At 40.3% G+C, this 15,613-nt stretch overlaps 1 protein-coding gene and 1 pseudogene across 4 annotated transcripts in view; one reads left to right on the top strand and one right to left on the bottom strand.

The window, feature by feature from the left end:
- ZNF609 (zinc finger protein 609) overlaps positions 1-15,613 on the top strand; it is a 213,386-nt gene that overhangs the window by 47,062 nt on the left and 150,711 nt on the right. The window lies entirely within an intron of this gene.
- Positions 6,365-6,442, bottom strand: LOC123862801 (U4 spliceosomal RNA; annotated as a pseudogene).

Here is a 15,613-nt window from a genome sequence, read left to right as displayed (position 1 = left end):
GAAAGAGAGCACAAGCAGGAGGAGTGGCAGGCAGAGGGAGAGGGAGAAGCAGGCCCCAGCTGAGCGGGGAGCCTGATTCGGGGCTTGATTCCATAACCCTGAGCCGAAAGCAGATGCCTAACTAACTGAACCACCCAGGCGCCCCACAAACAGTACTTTTAAAGGAAACTTAGATTTTAGTGTGGTGCTCTTTAATAAAAATTATCTTTTTTTTTTTTTTTTTTAAGATTTTTTTCGGGGGTAAGGGCAGAGGGAAAGGGAAAGAGAGAATCTTTTTGTTTAAAAAAAAGATTTATTTATTTGAGAGAGAGTGCGGGGTGGGGACAGCAGCAGAGGGAGAGACTCTCAAGCAGACTCCCCACTGAGTGTGGAGCCCAATGTAGGGCTTGATCCCATGACACTGAGATCGTGACCTGAGCCGAAATCAAGAGTTGGGGGCTTAACTGACTGAACCATCCAGGTATCCTGAAAGAGAAAAAATTTTAAGCAGCCTTCACATCAGTGTGAAGCCTGATGTGGGGCTCCCTCTCACGACCCTGAGATCATGATCTAAGCTGAAATCAAGAGTTGGATGCTTAACTGACTGAGCCACCCAGGTGCCCCTTTAAGATTTTATTTTTAAGTAACCTCTACATCCACCGTGGGGCTTAAATTTACAACAAGATCAAGAGTCACATGCTCTACTGACTGAGCCAGCCAGGCACTCCTAAAAATGATCTTTTCTTAAATATTCTTTTATTGATCTTATCTTAGGGATTTTTTTTTTAAATTTTATTTATTTGATAGAGAGAGAGACAGCGGGAGAGGGAACACAAGCAGGGGGAGTGGGAGAGGGAGAAGCAGGCTTCCCGCTGAGCAGGGAGCTTAGGAATGGTTTCTTACCACATTTTCCCTGCTTATATGTTTCTGTTTCCTTTTTTTTTTAAAGACCAGAGAGCTTTAGGGTGCCTGGGTGGCTCAGTTGGTTAAGCGACTGCCTTCGGCTCAGGTCATGATCCTGGAGTCCCAGGATCAAGTCCCACGTCGGGCTCCCTGCTCAGCAGGGAGTCTGCTTCTCTCTCTGACCCTCCCCCCTCTCATGCTCTCTATCTCATTCTCTCTCTCAAATAAATAAATAAAATCTTTAAAAAAAAAAATTAAAAAAAAAATAAAGACCAGAGAGCTTTATTTTTTAAATTTATTTAAAATCTATTATATAAAAAAATAAATTTATTTATTTGAGAGAGAGGGGGAGAGAGCATCAGAGGGAGAGGGAGAAGCAGACCGCCCACCGGGCAGGGAGCCCAACACAGGACTCGATCCCAGGACCCTGAGATCATGACCCGAGCTGAAGGCAGACGCTTAACCAATTGAGCCACCCAGGCACCCCTGTTTCTGTATCTTTCAAAACTGTTTCCGAAGTTTGGGGCACCTGGCTGGCTACTGAGCAGGAAGCCTGATGCGGGACTCGATCCCAGGACCCTGGGATCATGACCTGAGCTGAAGGCAGATGCTTAACCAACTGAGTCACCCGGTGCCTAAGAATACTTAAAGTCTTAAAAAAAAAATTTTTTTTTTTCCAAAGTTCATCTTGCAAGCTACTGTATCATAAGTCCAATGGGGCTAGTAGGACAGACAGAATGGACTCAAATAATCACATGCATAACAGGGTGGCGGTCAGAGAAAATATCCGTGAAGAAGTTTAAGTAAATATCTGAAGGATGAATAGTAGCTAATTTGGAGGAGAGAGTTAAATGAATCAACAACTAAGTAGAAAAGTCCCTTAAGGTCTGGAGGTCATGAGAGAGAATTGGAAAATGTAGGAGTTATCAATTTGAACCAGTAAATGGTAATTGATGCCACAGAACTGGATGAGGTTACCCAGGGCGAACGTGTCTGTTGAATAAGATGAAAAGAAGGGGGCCCAGGATAGATCCTTGAGGAACACCAAGAAGGTAGCTAACTTAGATGGCATATTAAGAAGTGCTTTTCTGGGGCACCTGGGTGGCTCAGTTGTTAAGCGTCTGCCTTCAGCTCAGGTAGTGATCCCAGGGTTCCGGAATCAAGCCCCACATCGGGCTCCCTGCTCCGCGGGAAACCTGCTTCTTCCTCTCCCACTCCCCCTGCTTGTGTTCCCTCTTTCGCTGTGTCTCTCTCTGTCAAATGACTAAATAAAATCTTAAAAAAAAAAAAAAAAAAGGTGCTTTTCTGTGTAATGAAGAGCATATGAAACTACAACTGGGAACACATGTCGACAAAAACATTTAAAAGTCTTTTGAAGGGGTGCCTGGGTGGCTCAGTTAGTTAAGCATCGCCTTCGGCTCAGGTCATGATCCCAGGGTCCTGGGATCGCCCTGCATCAGGCTCCCTCTCTGTCTGCCTCTCCTCCCCGCTTGTTCTCTCTCTCAAATAAATAAAATCTTTAAAAAAATAAATAAATAAAGGTAAAAATCTTCTGAACGGTATAATAGAACTTGCTTGGTTCTGTAGATTTGGTTTACTGGGGACACCTGGGCAGCTCAGTTGGTTGAGCGTCTGCTTCGGCTCAGGTCAGGATCCCACAGTCCTGGGATCAAGTCCCACCTCAGGCTCCCTGCTCAGTGGGGAGTCTGCTTCTCCCTCTCCCTCTGCTGCTACTCCCCCTGTTTGTGCTCTCTCTTGCTCTGTGTCAAATAAATAAACAAAATCTTAAAAAAAAAAATTTTTTTTTTGGTTTACTGTATTGAGTCGTGCTTCTTTCTTTTTTTTTTTTTTTTAAGATTTATTTATTTATTTTAGAGAGAACGAGTGAGTGAGTGCAAGCCCGAGGGGCAGAGGGAGAGGTAGAGAGAATCTCAAGCTGACTCTTCACTGAGTGCTGATGCTGACGTGTTGCTGATCTCAGAACCCTGAGATCGTGACCTGAGAGTCCGCCGCTTAACTGACCCTGCCACCCAGGCACCCCTGGACTGAGTCATGCTTTAAGGGAAAGTTCCTTTCCCATGTTACTTGTAAACAGTGAAAGAGTGATCCTTGTTTTTTACTTTAACCACTTCCCATATTTTTCCTGCTTTCTAATGCCTTTTCTAAATCAGTCTCAACTTCCTTAAATCCATTTTTACATAATTACAAAACATAGACTTTGTAATTAGACCTATGTTTGAATCTCAGTACTTTCACTTAATAGATGTGAAATCTTGCTAATGACCTTTGAATCTCATTTTCTTTAAATTTTGTATGGATTAAAAGTATACTTATTTATTTATTTAAAGATTTTATTTATTTATTTCACAGAGAGATAGCGAGAGCAGGAACACAAGCAGGGGGAGTGGGAGAGGGAGAAGCAGGCTTCCCCTCGAGGAGGGAGCCCGATGTGGGGCTCGATCCCAGGATCCTGGGATCATGACCTGAGCTGAAGGCAGACACTTAACGACTGAGCCACCCAGGCGCCCTAAAAGTGTATTTAAATGTGTAGTATATGGTTGTCTACTAGTCGTAGGCCAGCAACAAATGTGTGTACTCTCTTCTCTTTCTTGGATCCTATCCTGTATTTCCAGGCAGGTGAGTTCTTTCATCTGTGATCAGGCCCTGTCCCACCTCCCTGTGGCATCATGTAATAGCTTTTCTACTAGAGTAAAGGAGTTTTACATTTCAAGTAGTAAAAGTCCTCTTGGGAGAGGAAGTACAGGGGAGTTTTGCATTGTTGTAATGTTGAGTTTTTCAGCAACGGCACCATTGGCATTTGGGGCTAGGTAATTTGTTGTGGGGGCAGTCTTGTGTATTGTAGGATGTTTAGCAGCATCCTTGCCTTTACTCACTTGATGCTAGTAGCATCTTCTGTAAGTTGAGTTAACCAGAAATGTCTCCAGACATTGCCAGATGTCCCCCAGAGAGCAGTCTCCATTTGAGAACTATTTGCTAAAACACTACTCCTGATGTGAATGTTACTTACATGGCTCTGTGTGTTTATGAACATTCAGTGAGTTGCATACAGTGTTCTGCTGTGAACATTGTTTCCATAAAAAGTTTTTAAAATACTTTTTTCACCAAAGACAGTAGAGAACCAGGCTGTAACCCTTTATGATACCTAAGTATGTCTAGATTTTCATTCTTTTCCCTCAATCCCTGAAAGGTGAGGTGAATTAAGGCAAGAAAGGGGTCCATGGTAGGATGGAAAGGCAGCAAAAAATAGTCTGAAACATTGGCATCCAAATATCTTTTCACCTTCTAGCCAGTAGGGTGTGGAATTCAACCTAGGAAAATTTCTACTACAAGATTTCAGAAATAAGCTCTGGGCATACGATAGAGTTGAATTATCAGCAAAACAGTTATCTTCCCTCCCACCCTCTCTGCTATTCTGTGACAGCAAAAAAGAGGATAACCTTATTTTGGTCACTTCAACTCTTATGACCCCTTTCTTGATGGTCACTGAAGTTACTTCTGAAAGTGTTTGCTTTTACCTTTAATATAAAATCCTTCAGTTTTTCTTTGTATTGATGGGTAGAATGTCCTTCCATATTGGGTGATGTTGACTACTGCCTGAGAATATAGTCCCCAGAGAAGTCCTTGGATAGGACCCAAGCTGAAAGCAGTAGGTTAAATAACCCACCTCATTGTCTTGAGAGGAGTCCAAGAAAAGATCCCATTTTGAAGTCTGAAAGATCCTGGAAAGAGAGGACAGGCCTTGGGCCAAGCAGCCTTTGAGGTGGTAACCAGCTCATAAACAAGAACTGGCATGTGCCAACAGAGTCTCATCCTGGCTCCAGAGTTGGCTGAGGAGAGAAAAGTGTGGAAGGCTCTGTAAGTGGAAGGATTATTCTTGGCTTTGGCTATAGGGTGGCTGGAAATAGAGCAGGGAGGGAGCTTGGACCTGGTCTCTGGGGTCTGGGCATTGCCCTGAGAGAAAGAGTTTTTCCCTTCCTCTTCTTGTTTTATTTTTTTCCCCTTCTTTCTTAGTATTGACATTTCAAGGTACAGGAAATAGTTGGATATTGAGTGTTCTACAACTCTTCTAGAACAGCCTGTTAATATTCTGGTCTGCTAAAACGAAAGCCAGAAGAGATTTAACTAGTAGAATCAGGGCTCATAACTATTATGAAAGTGCTCTAATCAAGGTACCCTCAGCTTATTTGGAAGTGTTTAAGTTTTATTAAAATCTCATCATTGCCAGCATGGTTTTTTAGAGAGGATGGACAGCCATGGTGGCTAAACCAAGGACACCAGTAAGACCTGAAGTTGGCAACAGAGTGAAATATCTGAGAACAAAAGGAGAGCATTGGTACAGGAAGGAGGTACAACCATACCTCTGAACCCCTATCCCCTTGTTATTCTTTACTGGCCCTGGCAACTGCCAAAGCTTGCTCAATAGAGTTGTGGGCTGGGGATTGTTTCTTAAACCCTGTATGGGAGTACCAAGCTTCAGCTGCGTTATCTAGGCTCTGAGCCTCTGGCACTTGGCTAAGGCACTTGCTGAGGCATCTGGTGACTATAGACAAAAGCCTATTTTGTCAGAGAGAAGATTGGGGCAAAGTACAAGCATTGTTATCTCTGATGCCCTCAGGGTAAACTGTCTATTTGGCAAGCGAGACTGTCTTGACCTTGTGAATTACAGCAACCTGTCCACTTGGTCTTACGTTTCTTTGAGATTATTTTCTACTAGGGACTTTGCAGCATTCAGGTGTTGAATTGCTACTCTTTGAAAAAACTATTAATTTTTTTTTAAGTTTTAAATGTCATAAAAGTAATAAATGCCTTATTATAAAAATTTTGGAAAATCAGAAAGGTAAAAGGAAGAACAGAAAAATCATATTTAGTTTTATTATATTTTCTTAGCAGAAGAATTTCTTTAACATTGTGGATCCGGCTAGATTATTGGTTCAGGACTGGCTTGGACATGACCTATACCTCATGAATCTCAACTCTCTTCCCTTAAGCATATTTAATTTTCTGATTTGGGAACTGACCTGGTCTGGCCCTGCTTGGCTAGGCTTTATTACATTTGATGAAATCTCACCCTGGAGTATGAAACTCTTATCATCTATATTTAAGTTTTTATAACTTGTATCAGGGCCAACTTTTTATCTTTATCTGTGATTATCTTTAATAAATGAATGTGTAGGGGGAAAGGTTTTATTATTTTTAAAGGCTTAATGTTAACACACTTTCTTCTTTTGGGAAAGAGGTCTGTGGTGTCAGTTAACATAATAATGGGCTTTCATTGATGAGCTTGGTCAAGAAAATCTTATGAGATTTCTTATTGTATAAATAGAAAAGGGCTGTCCTGTGGAGACTTGAGACTCCACAGAAAGTAATCTGTTTCCAGAACTCATTAATGACTGATAGGTAGTCGGAGAATTTTGGGGATGAGTGAGCTAAACAGGTTATATATGGGGAAACTTTTTTTTACTAATACAAGTTTTTTAATTAGCAATAATCGCGCCTCGGATAAACCTCATTGGCTACGATACTGCCACTGCGCAAAGCTAATAATACAAGTTTTTTAAAATGAAGATATTCACATTTCCTTTTTTTAAGTGTACAATTTAGTGGTTTTATGGTATATTCACAAAGTTGTATAGCTATCATCATTACTCAATTTCAGAATATTTTCATCACTCCAGACAGAAGCCTTTGGACCTATGAGCAGTGTGTGTCTCCTCTTTCCCCCCTTTTCATATACACACACAAACACACACACACACATACACATACCACACACACACACCATTCTCCTTTTCCCTCAGCTCCTGCAAGTCACGTGTCTATTTTATATCTCTATGGATTTGTCAATTCTGGACATTTCATATAAATAGAATCATACAGTATGTGACCTTTTTGTGTCTGGCTCCTTTCACTTAGTATAATGTTTTCAGGGTTCATCCATGTAATTCATTCCTTTTACATGGTTGAATAATATTCCATTATATAGATATACCAGGTTTGTTTATCCATTTGTCATTGCTAGACATTTGGATTGTTTTCACTTTTTGGCTATATGAATAATGTTACTACAAACATTGGCATGCAAGTTTTTTTAAAAAAATATTTTTATTTATTAATTAGAATATGAGCAGGAGGAGGGGGCAGAGGGAGAAAGCAAGAAGCAGACCCCTCACTGAGCACAGAACCCAATGTGGGGCTGAGTCCCAGTATCCCAAGATCATGACCCAAGCCAAAGTGAGACACTTAACTGACTGAGCCACCCAGGCACCCTTCCATATGAGTTTTAGAATCAACTTGTCAATTTCTCCAAAAAGGCTACTGAGGATTTTGACAGAGATTGTATTGAATCTGTGGCACAATTTGGAGAGTATTATAGTCTTAACATTTTTGAGTTTTCCAATCCATGATCATGGGATCTCTTTCCATTTATTTAGGTCTTGTTTAATTTCTTTTAGTGATATTTTACAGTTTTCAATAATACAAGTCTTGCACTTCTTTTGTTATATTTAGTCTAAGTATTTTGTTCTTTTAGATTGTATTTGGATTTGTATTTATATTGTAAATGGAATTTCCTCAATTTCATATAGCTCTGTAGAAATACAGTTAATTTGTATTTCTTAGTCTTGTATCTTGCATCCTTTCTGAACTTACTAGTTCTAACAGATTTTTTTGTGTGTATTCTTTAGGACTTTCTATCTATAAGATCATGTCATTTGCAAATAGAGATACTTTTTTTTTTTTTTTTAAGATTTTTATTTATTTGAGAGAGAGAACACATGAGAGGGGATAGGGTCAGAGGGCGAAGCAGACTCCCCGCTGAGCAGGGAGCCCGATGCGGGACTCGATCCAGGGACTCCAGGATCATGACCTGAGCTGAAGGCAGTCGCTTAACCAACTGAGCCACCCAGGCGCCTGCAAATAGAGATACTTTTTACTTCCTTTCCAATATGGATTTCTTTTCTTTTTTCTTACCTAATTGCCCTGGCTATAACCTCTAGTACAATGTTGAATAGAAGCAAGAGCAGACATTCTTGGCTTGTTCCTGATTGCAAGGGAAACATTCAGTCTTTCACTGTTAAGTATGATGCTAATGGTGGGTTTTTCAGAGGTGCTCTCTGTTAAGGAAGTTTGGAGGGAACATTTATACTCATTTGAGATTGAAGAGTATTTTTTTTTTTTTCATGACAAAAGTTCTTGAGCTAAGGATGTGTGTGTGTGCGTGCGGGCACACATGGGTGTTTGTGTTAGGGAGGCAGTTAGAGAAACTTGTGGAATGTAAAGCTTACAAGACTGAGAGCATCTGGATTCTACAGTCCATTGTACCACTTAAACTGGGCATTCTTTTGTATTCTCTGTACTTTATTCATTCATGCTTTCTGTCCATCAGGTATTTTTTGAATATCTAGTTTACTAGATATGTATTTGAGGACACAAGGGTGAAAATAAAAAGGCTGAGGTCTTTGTCTTTGGATAGCACTCTACCGCAACTTTATACTCTATCTCAACAACCTCAATTTTTTTATCTGTGAAGATGGAGTTATCGGGTATTCATTGATTTGTGGGCACGTGTTAAGGCCCTGCTTATTTTCAGAGTTCAGTATGGAATCAGTGTTAAGAATGGCTTTATAAAAAAAAAAAAGAAAGAAAGAAAAAAGAAAAAAAAGAATGGCTGTATATGGGGCGCCTGGGTGGCTCAGTCATTAGGTGTCTGCCTTCGGCTCAGGTCGTGATCAAGCCCCACGTTGGGCTCTCTGCTCACCGGGAAGTCTGCTTCTCCCTCTCCCGCACCCCCTGCTTGTGTTCCCTCTCTCTCTGTCTCTCTTAAATAAAAAAAAAAAAGGAAAAGGCTTTATATGGGGCGCCTGGATGGCTCAGTCGTTAAGCGTCTACCTTCGGCTCAGGTCATGATCCCAGGGTCCTGGGATTGAGCCCCACATCGGGCTCCCTGCTCTGTGGGAAACCTGCTTCCCCCTCTACCAGTCCCTCTGCTTGTGTTCCCTCTCTTGCTGTCTCTCTCTGTCAAATAAATAAATAAAATCTTTTAAAAATAAATAAATAAAAATAAAATAAAATAAAAGAATGGCTTTATATGTATGTAGCACAAGTACTACATATATGTCAGTGACTTAGATTCTCATTTTTTCAAACTACTCTAGTTATAGCAGTGACTCCCAAATCTTCTGTCTTGGCCTCTTTTCTAAGTTTGACCATGGTTTCCAGCTGCCTAACATATTTCTTGCTTGGTTGTCTCAAATATACTTCAAATTCACAGTATCCAAAGGAAAAAAAAAAGAAAATCATAATTTGTCCCTAAAGCCCACTTTTCTCCATGCTTTCTGAATTTCATTAATAGTACTATTTCCTTCCATTTACCCAGACTAGAAATTCTGTGTCATCTTTGATACCTTTTTCTCACTGCGCACATCTAGTATATCATAAAGACTATTTTGAGAGACTATTTCCTACGTATCTCTTGTTACCCCCCTCTTCTTTATACTTGCTGCCATTTCCTTTGTTCAAACTGTCATCATTTATTTGGACCAAACTCTTTTCTCACCCCCTTTCTTTCCCTCTTGGTAAATTGTCATTCAGGACCCAGCTTAAATGTCACTGCCTCTTTATAGCATATTCTTGTTAGCCAACTTCTCAACTTCAGGTGAAATTAAATATCTTTCTATTAATGTTATGGCAGTTTTAAATATTGTATAGGTATTAACAGCATACATTGTAGAATTATACAGACTTGAGTTTGAATCCTAGCTGTATGACCTTGAGCATATTACTCAGCCTCTCTGAGCCTCAATTTTCTTATCTTTTTTTTTTTAAGATTTTATTTATTTATTTGACAGAGAGAGACACAGCGAGAGAGGGAACACAAGCAGAGGGAGTAGGAGAGGGAGAAGCAGGCTTCCCGCTCTGCAGGGAGCCTGATGCGGGGCTCCATCCCAGGACCCTGGGATCATGACCTGAGCCGAAGGTAGACGCTTAACAACTGAGCCACCCAGGCGCCCCTCAATTTTCTTATCTTAAAGCTAGTAAGTACTTCATAGAGCAGAAGTGAAGATTGAATGCAATTATGAAGGTAATGATTACAGTAATCATGGCCACAATATGTTGAACATTTACTATTTGCTAAACACTGAGCTGAGTACAATACTAGATACATATTGCTTATAAGAATTATTAGCTCAGTGCCTAATGTACAGCAGACATTCTCAACTAAAGTTAGTATTTTCTATGTTGTCGTCTTTTCACTAGGCTGAGCATCTTAATGGCAAGAACCACGTTTATCAGTAAACAGTTGTTGAGTTTGAATTTATTTAGTGTGATTTGACAAAATGCTTGGAGGTCTTCTTCACAATAATACTGTATTCCCTACTAACTTGACTGCAGTTCCTTGGGGATTTGAAGGTTTGGGGTTTCCTATTAAAGTTACACATTCCCCTGGAGAGGTAATACCTTGTACTATTATCAAGAGCTATCCTATGGGAATTAGTTGTTTATCAGCTGCTCTCTAATCTGAGAAAAACCTTGCAGAATGAGACTGGATGAGAAAGAAAGGGGAGACCTGGGCATACAGTATCATGGGGAATAAAATCACTGTTTCCTATTTGCCTCAACATTACTTAATCTTTTTACTGATTTGTATGGACATCATGCCACCTATTCTACCACAGCAACATTTGGTAGCCTTGGCTGTGCTGTAGAACCATGGGATTAGATCATGTAAGAGTGAGTCATTTGTTATTTGAAGGTCTAAATTAGTTTATTTATTTATTTATTATTATTATTTTTATTTTATTTATTTATTTGACAGAGAGAGACATAGTGAGAGAGGGAACACAAGCAGGGGGAGCGGGAGAGGGAGAAGCAGGCTTCCTGCCAAGCAGGGAGCCCAATGTGGAACTCGATCCCAGGACCCTGGGATCATGACCTGAGCCGAAGGCAGACGCTTAACGACTGAGCCACCCAGGCGCCCCTAGTTGAATTATTTAATACTTTGTGATATTAGAGGCACAATTGCAGAGTCCCTATAGAGACAGTTAATAGCTTTATATGAGTACTGAGAGAGAATACTCTAAACTTCGTCCCTAATTTTGGCCAGCTACCTGATAAATGAGTATCAGCTATTAGCCACCCTGTGAACTGCCTAGAGGAATGTTGAGCACAAATGGGATGATAAACCTGAAAGCACTGAAAAAGCTACACAAATGCAAAGTGGATTATTCCCGACTTGAACATGGGACTGGAAAACTCACTTAGCTTCCTGGGCCTCAGTTTCCTTATCTGTAAAATGAAAGACTTGGAAAATTATTTCCCAAGGCCCCTGTCAGTTCTAAAATTTTGAGAGACTCCATCCTGGTGTTTCTGCTTTCACGCAGTCATAACACACCAGCCATAGTTATTCTTTTAAAACTTGTCCAATCAATATCACATCTTTCCTCAGAACCCTCCACTGGCCCTTCATTTCCTTCAGAGAAAAAGCCAGTGGTCTGTAAGGTCCTATATACGTGATCTTTGCTTCTCCCTGCCATACCTCTGTGGCCTTATCTCCTATTTTCCTCCTCTCTCACTCTTCTCCAGCCATACCAAACCCTGCTGTTCCTTGAATATCTTGGGCATGCTCCTCTTACTAGGGCTCCTACACTGAAAATTCCAGCTTCTAGAATTCTCTTTTCATAAACAGCAGTATTTTCAACTCCCTCATTTCCTTCAAGTTTTTACAACTGTGTCACCCTATTTTAAATTTGCAACTGCCTCTACACTGCCCCCATACCCTGTTCCACTATTTTTTCTCAAAGCAGTAATCTACTAATTTACTAAGTGTGTACTTAATTATTACATTTATTGTTTATTATCTAACTCTATCTGCTAGAATGTAAGCTCTACCAGGGAAAAGATGTTTTTTGTTTCTTTTAGTTTGTTTACCCTTGTTTTCCAAGTGCCTTTAATACTACCTGGCCTATTAAATATTTGCTAAACATATGGATGAGTTGTCCATGGTGGTAAATACTAATTTCATTTTTAGCTGATATGAGCCTCAGTTGACTCATTTACAAAATGCTGGTTTTGATCTTTATCTTTTATATTAGAGGCTTTCTTCAAAATCTAGTAGTTATTGGTTGTCTGCTTATGATTTAAACATCTTTAAGTTGGGGCGCTGAGGGGCCCTGGGTGGTTCAGTTGGTTGAGCATCAGACTCTTGACTCGGCTCAGGTCATGATCTCAGGGTCTTGAGATCGAGCCCTGCGTCAGGCTCTGCACTCAGCGCAGGGTCTGCTTGTCCTTTTCCTTCTGCTCCTCCCCCTGTTCACACATTCTCTCTCCCTCTCAAAGAAGTAAATAAATAAAATCTTAAAAAAAGACAGGGCACTGAAAGATTGATTGGGAGCTCTGAGTGCCATTAGCAGGGTATATTTGTGGTGAACTTCACAATGAGATGGCTGTTAAATTGGCAAACCCTACATGTCAGTATCTTTAGGTCTTTCCTCATGGGTTTACCACTCTTTAGAAAAGCCTCTTCTAGTCTTCCTCAAGGTAAGGACTAACTGCTAGCTTTCTTTTTGCCAAGTGAAAAAAAAAAGAGAGAGCTGGGGCCTCAACCTTCCGCATTCACCATGTTTATTTATTTATTTTGTAAAGATTTTATTTACTTATTTGACAGAGCATAGCAGGATAGTGGCAGGCAGAGGGAGAAGCAGGCTCCCCACTGAGCAAGGAGCCCGACAATGCTGAGCTGGATCCCAGGACTCTGGGATCATGGCAGAGAAGAAGGAAGACACTTAATGGACTGAGCCACCCAGGCGCCCCCATTCACTATGTTTAAATCCACATTTCATCCCCTTATTTTTTAGGTATGATCCTCATATCCTCCCCTTTGCCTGGGGCAAGCACCCTAGTCCTGAGATCTTCTATTTGACCCTCTCCAGAGAATAAACCTCTAGTCTCCTGAGTTGGGGGTGGGCGGGAATATCTGAGTGAGAAAATGGATTAAGTTTATAACTTGCTTAAACAGTTTTCAGTCAGTTTTACTGTTAATCACCAGTCTCCCACCCCCACCCCAGCCTGAATTACCTGCTGCTAACAGTTCCTAAACTCTTGGGGTGGGGGTGGGGGGTGTTGATTGGTGTAGTTGGAAGTTTTCCCTACTGCAGGTTTAGCATTCAGCATTCTTGTGTATGCTTAGTTACCATTCTTTCATTTGCTTTCTAGATTCCAAAATGTTGCCTTTTTCTCCTTTTCTTCTTTGTGGGTTTTTAAATCTTTTGGAAAATCTTATTGTGGTTTTAGTGTGGCTTTGTCTACTATATTTATTGCAGCTATTTTTTTATGTGTCATTTGTCTTTTGTTTTTAATTGACATTTTTATTGAGATAATTGTAGAGTCACATGCAATGGTAGGTTATAGTACAGAGATCCTTGAACACTTTACCCAGTTTCCCCCAGTAGTAACATTTTGCAAAACAATAGTATAATATCAAAACTAGGATATTGAAATTGATATAATCCACCAAGCTTATTCAGATTTGACCAGTTTTACTTGTTCGTGTGTGTGTGTGTTTTAAGATTTTATTTATTTATTTGATAGATATAGCAAGACAGGGAACACAAGTAGGGGGAGTGTGAGAGGAAGAAGCAGGCTTCCCACCAACCAGGGAGCCCGACGCGGGGCTCCATTCCAGGACCCTGGGATCATGACTTGAGCCAAAGGCAGACACTTAACGACTCAGCCACTCAGGCATCCCGTGTGTTTGGTTCTATACAGTCTTATCGCACGTGTAGGTTTGTCCACTGTCAAGATTCTGAACAGTTACATCACGGCAGGGATCTCTGATATTGTCCTTTTATACATAAACATAGCCACCTCCCTCTCTATATACACCCCCAACCTGGAGAATCCCAGGCAACCACTAATCTGTTCTCCATTTCTAAAATTTTGTCCTATCAAAAGTGTTTCATAAATAGAATCATACACCATGTAACCTATTGGAATTGGCTTTCTTCTTTTCTTTCTTTTTTTTTTTTTTTTTTTTGAGTTGGCTTTTTTCAGTCAGCATAATTCTCTGGAGATTGATCCAGGTTGTTGCATTTTTCAGTAATTCATTTCTTCATTCAAACCCATTCATATACCAGCTTCTGTGGTATATGTGTGTGTACATTCCACAGTTTGTTAAACCAGTCACCTGTTGAAGGACATTTGGGCTGTTTCCACTTTATGACATTATGAAAAAATGGCTGTGAACACCCATATACAGGTTTTGTGCAAGCATAAATTTTCATTTCTCTGGGATAAATGCTCAAGAGTGCAATTTCTGGGTCATATGGTAATTGTGTGTTTAAAGTTTTGTTTTTTGTGTTTTTTTTGTTGTTTTTTTAAAGATTTTGTTTATTTATTTGACAGAGAGAGACACAGCGAGAGAGGGAACACAAGCAGGGGGAGTGCGAGAGGGAGAAGCAGGCTTCCTGCGGAGCAGGGAGCTGGATGCGGGGCTCGATCCCAGGACCCTGGGATCATGACCTGAGCCTAAGGCAGACGCTTAGTGTTTTAAGAAACTTCCAAATTATTTTCCAGAGTGGCTGTACCATTTTACATTCCTACCAACAGTGCGTGAGAGGTCTATTTTCTTTGCATTCTTACCAGTATTTGGTATGACTGCTATTTTTTAAATTCACCATTCTGACAGGAGTGTAGTGATACCTCATTGTGGTTTTAACTTGCATTTCCTTAATGACTAACAGTGTGAAGATCTTTTCAAGTACTTGTTTGTTGTCTGTATATCCTCTTTAAAAAAAATTTTTTGTATTCATTTATTTGAGAGAGAGAACACGAGCAGGGGGGAGGAGTAGAGGGAGAGGGAGAAGCTGACTCCCTGCTGAGCAGAGAGCCCAACAATGGGGCTCCATCCTGGGACCCTGGGATCATGACCTGAGCCGAAGGCAGGTGCTTACCCAACTGAGCCACCCAGGTGCACTGTCTTTATATCCCCTTCAATGAAGTCTCTGAATGCCTTTTGCTGATTTTCTAATTGTTTTTTTTTACTTTTTTTTAGGTTTTTTTTTATATACCCTAGATCCAGTCCTTTGTGAGATGCATGGTTGCAAATATTTTCTTCCAGTCTGTAGCTTATCTTTTTATCCTCTTTACATGAGCTTTCACAATGCAAATATTTTTAGTTTTGATGAGGTAGTTACCATTTTTTCCTTTTATAGATCATGTTTTTGGTATCAAGTCCTAAGAATTCTTTGTCTAATCCTAGATCGTGAAGACTTTCTCCTGTTTCTTCTGAAACTTTGGTAACTTTATGTTTTACACTTAAGTTTGTGATCCATTTTGAGTTAATTTTTATAGAAGGTGTGAGGTTCAGGTTGAGGTTCACTTTGTGTGTATGAACCTATAGATATCCAGTTGCTCCAGCGCCATTTGTTGAAAGGGCTTTTGCAACTTTGTCAAAAATCATTTGAGCAAACTTGCACCTATTTCTGGGTTCTCTGCTCTTTCCATTGATTTTTTGTGTCTTTCCCTCTGCCAGTACCGCATTGCCTTGATTACTGTGGCTATTTAATAAGCTTTAATATAGGGTACTGTGATTCCTCTCACTTTTACTTTTTCAAGATTGTTTGTTATTCTTAGGCTAATGCCTTTATATATAAATTTTAGAATTAGTTTATCTATATCTATAAACAACCTTGCTACAATTTTGATAGTAATTGCC

Source organism: Mirounga angustirostris, unplaced genomic scaffold, assembly GCF_029215605.1.
Source record: "Mirounga angustirostris isolate CCGP_5_RB_7025 unplaced genomic scaffold, mMirAng1.0.hap1 SCAF_9, whole genome shotgun sequence".
Lineage (NCBI taxonomy): Eukaryota > Metazoa > Chordata > Mammalia > Carnivora > Phocidae > Mirounga > Mirounga angustirostris.
The sequence above is the reverse complement of the archived record's forward strand: the minus strand, read 5'-3'. Positions and strand labels throughout refer to the sequence as shown.